The following is a 6925-nucleotide window of genomic DNA, read 5'->3' on the forward strand; positions in this document are numbered from 1 at the left end:
TTCTCAAGTTTGTTGCTAACGTTAGCTAACGACCAGCAAGTATGTATCATATCAAAGGGAAAGTTCACCTATCGATGTCTCTTCCCGGCATCACGTGGTTCTTCTTGACTTCCTCGTTAGTATAGTGGACAGTATCTCCGCCTGTCACGCGGAAGACCGGGGTTCGATTCCCCGACGGGGAGTTCTTATGCTTAAGTTATCTTCACTATGGTTGTAAACTCACACATGGTCATACTGAAAAATCAACCACATATTTGTTTTTAAACTTTACAACTCAAGTCGTTCACAGCTCTCCTGTCGGAACGGGCTGTCTGATGGAAAGGTTAAGTGATTAAAACACTCTCAATATAGCATACACTTAAACTGATAATGATTGTTTAGATGGAACTTTATCAGCTCTTTGTTGGAACTCTACCGCTCTTTTTGCCAGTTCCTCTCTGCAGCACACAACCTGGTCGACTGCCTGGTCTGAGAGTATCAGTATTAGGAGTAGCCCCTCACTCTGCTGCTGCAGGGAACCTTTGGACAGGAACTGAGGCCAGATCACACCTGTAAAGTAGCTAAGAAGATGTGCCGTTGTCCAGCACCATGTCTTGGTATGCTATACAAACATCATGGAGCTAAAGACATTTTGAAGCAGGGGGATGCACACTAAGCTGACATGGTGCAGAGACAAGCACTGACCCCAACAACCTCCTTCGTCCAACACATGTTCAGAGGCAGAGGAATCCATTTAGATCCTTTACTTGGGTAAAAGTATTAATATCACACTGTTAAAACACTCTGTTACAAATAAAATCCCTCCACTGAAAATGTTAACTTAAAAATATGTGACTTTTATACAATCATATAATCATAAAATGATCATCCCTTTTCAATTTTATATATATTTATCTATTACTTTGTGTTAAAAATCTGTATGGAACTGCAACACATGATATCAGACTATGATATTATCTAGATTATTTTCTAGACTAACAATACTTTGATACCTTACTTTCAGTAATATAAACCTGTTTTGAAAACATCTGAACTAAAAGAAATAAAGTAATAAATCTTTAATTTAAACCTGTGAAAAATGGGAGCAAAATCAAATTCTTTCATCTTCACATGCTTGTTTGCCTGAGTGCAGCAGAGTGCACATCTTTGATTAAATACTACTACTACTACTACTACTACTACTACTACTACTACTAATAATAATAATAAGGATAATCATTAACCCATAATATAATTATATTCTCTGGTGGCTTTTTCAGCCATCAGCCAAGTGTTTTTGGAAATCCTGGCAGACTTTTAAAAAAATGCAAAATATGTCAGGACAGATTCTAACTGGTATAACGTACATACATGTACACTAAACATCCAGGATATTTACCACACAGCCACAAAAAGCCTGTTTTTTAGTCCTGATTATTTCAGTCAGTTGTAAGCAGTGAAATAGGGCAAACAAATACACAATACACGTAATGTGGGAAAATAAAGGGGAAAATAATGGTTCACTCTGCATCATAAGAAGTAGTAAGTTGGTGATGAAACAGTACACATCCTTCATCACAAGAAGTCAGTCAAACATAGTGGTAGCAACTGCAGCTTGTGGGCGCTCAGGTAAAACGGGCCAGTTAATACGGTACTCCTCCTCTCAGAGGAACGTTAGCTTACCACAGCCGGCGGTGGACAGAAGTATTTAAACACAGAGAGGCTAAATATGAGCACTTACCAAAGACCGGAAGAATAACCGGTCGCCCCGGCGGTTGATAAAATAGAGACCACAACTCTTCTGCAGCGCTGCAACATGGCGCCAACCACCAGTAGCGTTTATGTCAACTACCTCTGAAGGCCGCGTTTAGCGACGCCTTGGAAATTACAGATCTCTATACCACCACCAACCGACGGTTAGCCAACTTCAATCACGAAAAGCCAGAAAGTGCGTTAATGTTTTATGAAGCTTATTCCAGTGATGTCCTCTTTGTAACGTGTAACGAAAACTAATAGTTGTTTCCGCCCGGTTTCGAACCGGGGACCTTTCGCGTGTTAGGCGAACGTGATAACCACTACACTACGGAAACTCCGTGGCGATGCAGCGTTCAGGGACAAACAGTAAAATGGGGTCGGCAACCTTGACCACCACGGGAGTCTTTTCTGGACAAACAATATTGGAAAAACTGTATGGAACCGCAAGACATATCTGTATGTGATATTCAATTATAACAAAATATAATACAAAGAAAATAATATAAAAACACAAATAGGTTACACTTGTTTCACTGCATGCGGTGGTTTATCAGGGAGTGTGTGTAAAACACCTGCTTTTTTTCCGTATATCTATTTGTCAAATCCACAGGGAGCCACTGGAGAAGGGCTAAAGAGCCTACCCTTGATCTAAACAGAGCTCAGACATAAAGTGAAATGTGTCACCTTCATGAACATTCTTTACACTGTTCTTTTATAAACATGGATCTTAATCTTGAAAAAAGTGCTGTTATCTTTACACATGTACATACAGTGATCAGCCTAAACAACAGGCCATAAAACTGAAAAGCGTCACTTAACAGCTCAGCAATAATGTGAGACACTGCATACATGTAAGTGTGTAGAAATCTTTTTCTACCGATGAACTTTTCATTATCAAAATTAAGGAACATTTCAAACACTTATGTATAACACTGAACAAACACTGAACAAGCTCTTTCCCAATGGTCAACAGGTCACAACAGGCCATAAAACTGGAAAGCATCTCTTATTGTATAACGTTGAAAATACAAAATGTAGTTTGTTAGATAGTAGCAGTGTGTTGAAAGCAGAGTTTTGCAAGCTGCCAATTACTTTACACTGGAGCCACTAAATCAAATTTATTGCAAAAAGTACAGACTTGTTTACAGGTCACACACAAACCAAAACCACTCAAAGGACAGTGCACTAGTCTTGAAAAAAGTACTGTTAACTTTACACATGTACATACAGTGATCAGCCTAAACATCAAAAACACTGGCAACTGAAGTGAATAACAAACACCAGCAGGGCACATAAACTACCTGTGAAGGTAGCATTTAAAGACACATCAGAAGTTACAGTTCTCAACATCACCACTATTGGGCAGTTAGTCAACTTGAATCACGAAACGTCAGAAAACGCCTTTATGTTTTATGAAGTTGGTTGGTGATTTGATGTATTGTGACGTATGAGTAACTAAAATTGTCCACTGTTTCCGCCCGGTTTCGAACCGGGGACCTTTCGCGTGTGAGGCGAACGTGATAACCACTACACTACGGAAACTCCGTATTCATGTCGCATTCAGGGACAAACAGTAAATTGGCTTAGCAACGTTTACTATCATAAAAGCCATTTTTTGCCCCAAAAATGCTAGGAAACTGTGTGGAACCGCAAACCATATTTGTTCATCATAGTGATGGCAACACAGCCTATTTAATCTACATTTCTACCAACATTATTCTGCTGAGATTCGGCAAATATCAGGAAAAGGTGCCAGGTCGTAGACATATGATGCACATAGTTGATCAGATGTTAAAACTGTTTAAAAAAACCCCTGAAAGACAGCAACTCATGCTCACAAATATTGACCACGATGTTCCCCTTTAATGCTTTAGGGACTGCTGTGCTGCCTTCAAGGTCCTGTACCCTGGGACTCAGGAGCACCTCTTGTGTGACTGCAGGAGGAGCTCAGAGTCTACCGTGGCAGAGGCGACCTTTGGAAACCTGGCTAACAACAGTGCCTCAAGAAACAAGGTCAACAAAGACATGACCATCAAGTCACACTTGTGTCACTGCGTGTGGTGGTTTGATCAGTGGGCTGCTATATTTCAGGTATGTCTCACATTTCACCAGTGAAAAGTCAAGTACCTCATTAATGCTTCTCAGTTGTTTATGAGCTGTTTTAATAAGTTAATTTGCTTTAGTAGTGTTGTTTTATGTTCCCTCCCTCCCAGTGACAGCTTACCGGCTCTGAACTGTGGTTGGGAACATGCTCACTTATAAACAATTAGCTCGCCTCGTTGTGCCTGTTGTAACCTTGACCCCCGCCACTTTCAACCCTCCACTATTGGACAGTTAAGGCCCTGACACACCAAGCCAACGGTTGGCCATTGACCAAAGTCGGGCAGTCGGTGAGCGTCTGTCGGCCTAGTTTTTACGGTGTGTCCCACACCGTCGGCACTTCGGCGTCGGTGGCTTTTCGGTCGATTGAGCATGTTGAATCGGCGGCGGAGCTTGTCGGTGAGAGAGATCACTCTGATTGGCTGTTCAGGTTTTGTTTCCTCGCCCCTGTAGCGAGTGAATCTGCCTGGGGAGGAAGTGGATTGATAGCGCGGGTAACTACAAACAACTGTATTGTGAATGTAATAATCATGAATTTTGGTAGTGAGGATGAAGGTTGGGATTATGGAGGAATGGAGTGGCAGAAAGTGGCGAATCTCAAAAGAAAGAAAAAGAAAAAAGAAAAGGAGAGGACTAGCTCCTCAAGCAGTTCGGGGGCAGAATCGGACGAAACAGTTAAGAGAGTAAGGGCAGATCGAAGCCCCAGAGCTGAATATGGCAGCAATGACTGGGAAGTGATTATTGTATTTGTTGAGAATTTTCACCTTATTACGGTGGCTAAAGCTCTCGAAAAGGATGTTGGCAAAGTAAAGTTTGCGAAGTACCTGAATAACAAGCACATACTTGTACATGCAATGAGTAAGAAGCAACAAGATGAGCTATTGAAAATGAATACTCTGGATGGTAAAAAAGTCAAAACCCATGTTACTGGCACAGCGGCTAGACATAGGGGGTCATTTCTGGAGTACCACTATCTGTCTCAGTGGAAGAGGTTAAAACAGAACTTAAGGGAGGTAAAATGCTTGATGCTAAACGCATTACTAATAAAAGAAATGGAGAACAAGCGGAAACGCTGTCAGTAATTATTGACTTTGAACATGACATTCCAAGAAAAGTTATGCTAGGCCTCTTCTGCTACACAGTAAGAGAGTTCATTCCTCCAGCTCTAAGGTGCTTTAAATGTCAGAGAATGGGACATATTGCAAAACAGTGTAAAGGTAGAGAAAGATGTGCAAGATGTGGAGGAGACCATGCATTTGGAAAGTGTGGGAAAGATGTGCCGATTAAGTGTTGCAATTGTGGAGGAGACCACAGTGCAGCTTTTGGGGGCTGTGTGGTACAAAAGCAAGCAAAAGAAGCCCAAAGATATAAGATTCTAAACAAAGTGTCATATGCAGAGGCTGTTAAGAGTGTTAATAATGCACAGGTAGCGAAGGAAAACAAAACTGAGAGGAGTAACATTGTTAACAGTAGTGATCCCCCTGCTGCAGGAAACAGTAAGATGCACCAGACAGGTCAGCATGAGACCTCCCACAAGTGTAAGGTAAAGGAAGGAACTCTGCTAGCTGATAAAGTAAATTTTGTGGCATTCATATGCAAAGTGGTTTACATCGGATTAGAATAAAATGACAGGAATGAGAGAATTGAAACGATTGTTGAAGGTGCTAAGGAGTATCTTGGGATCTCAAGTGTAGAGTGTAAAACAATACAAGAAATGATGAACCCTTTTACTTATGATGTTTCTAGTGATTAATCTAATAATGGTACTCACAATTTTTCAGTGGAATGCCAGGAGTTTAATCGCAAATGGTCAGGAATTTAAGAAAGTCATTAAAGAATTGAGTGTTAAACCAGACATAATATGTACTCAGGAAACATGGTTAAGACCCCATCTAGACTTTGTTATGGTGGGTTACAACTCAGTCAGACATGATAGAGCAAATAACCAAGGGGGTGGATGTATCACGTTCATTAAAGACAATTTAGCATTTAAAAGAATAAGTACTGCAAATGAACATGTATGTACAATTGTTGAGGTGTACAGTACACAAAACCCAGTGAAAATAATTAATTATTACAACCCTTGCCATACTCTAACTGTAGCTGTGTTCAAGGAAATGATGGGTGAGGAAAGACACAGAGAAGTTTGGTGTGGTGACTTCAATGCACACAACAGTTTATGGGGAAGTGACCATACTGATAATAATGGTACAGTGGTGGAAGAAATGATGGACACAAGAAATCTTGTATGTTTAAACAATGGTGGAGGAACACGTTTAGATGTAAATAGGAGTAAGATGTCTTGTATTGATTTAACACTGGTTTCTGCAAGAATGTATAGCCTAAGCGATTGGGAAATATACAAAGACAACATAGGGAGTGACCATTTTCCCATCATGTGCACTATAGAAATTGATACATGTACTCAAGAAAGAGCCCCTATATATAGATGGTGCTTTAAAAAGGCTCAGTGGAACACTTTTAAAGTATGTTGCAGGGAACTGGCTAACAGTATTAAGATGGAGGGTAATGTGGATGAGTGTATTGCCGAAGTTACAAATATGATATCTGAAGCTGCCTCAAAAAGTATTCCTAAAACTGTAATAAGAGGGAATAAGAGAATGGTGCCATGGTGGAAGGATGAATGTAGTTTGGCTATTAAAGAAAGGAATATTACCCTCAGAAATCTCAGAAACAACTTGAGTCTAGACAATCTGATCGAATACAAAAGAAAAAGAGCTAGAGCTTGCAAAATAATTAAAATTGCTAAAAGGAATACTTGGAGAGACTTTTGCTCTACTATTGGAAGAGAAAGAGATGTCAGTCATGTATGGAATATGCTCAGAAAGATGAGTGGAAGAAAGGCTGCCAATAAAATATCGGTTCTTGCTAATCAAGATTGCCTAGCAATAACAGATGTGGAAAAGGCCAATGTTTTAGGGAGGATATTTGCAAATGTTCATCGTGGCAATCATCTTACAGACATACATAAACGAAAGAAGGAGGAAGTTTTAAAAGATAATGGAAATGTGTACACCAAAAAGGTAGACTGTAGCTCAGCCACTGATATGGATTTCTCCTTGAGGGAAAT

The 6925-nt window shown here is 40.2% G+C and overlaps 3 non-coding genes across 3 annotated transcripts; 1 reads left to right on the forward strand and 2 right to left on the reverse strand.

Annotated features, from left to right (window-relative positions):
- The first annotated feature begins 110 nt into the window (after positions 1-110).
- trnad-guc (transfer RNA aspartic acid (anticodon GUC)) lies at positions 111-182 on the forward strand. The gene has a single exon. It is a non-coding gene; the product is annotated as a tRNA-Asp (tRNA).
- Positions 183-1996: 1814 nt separating this feature from the next.
- Positions 1997-2069, reverse strand: trnav-aac (transfer RNA valine (anticodon AAC)). Its single transcript has one exon. It is a non-coding gene; the product is annotated as a tRNA-Val (tRNA).
- A 1134-nt stretch (positions 2070-3203) lies between these two features.
- trnav-cac (transfer RNA valine (anticodon CAC)) lies at positions 3204-3276 on the reverse strand. Its single transcript has one exon. It is a non-coding gene; the product is annotated as a tRNA-Val (tRNA).
- Positions 3277-6925: the final 3649 nt, after the last annotated feature.

Source organism: Epinephelus moara, chromosome 3 (genome assembly GCF_006386435.1).
Source record: "Epinephelus moara isolate mb chromosome 3, YSFRI_EMoa_1.0, whole genome shotgun sequence".
Classification (NCBI taxonomy): Eukaryota; Metazoa; Chordata; class Actinopteri; order Perciformes; family Serranidae; genus Epinephelus; species Epinephelus moara.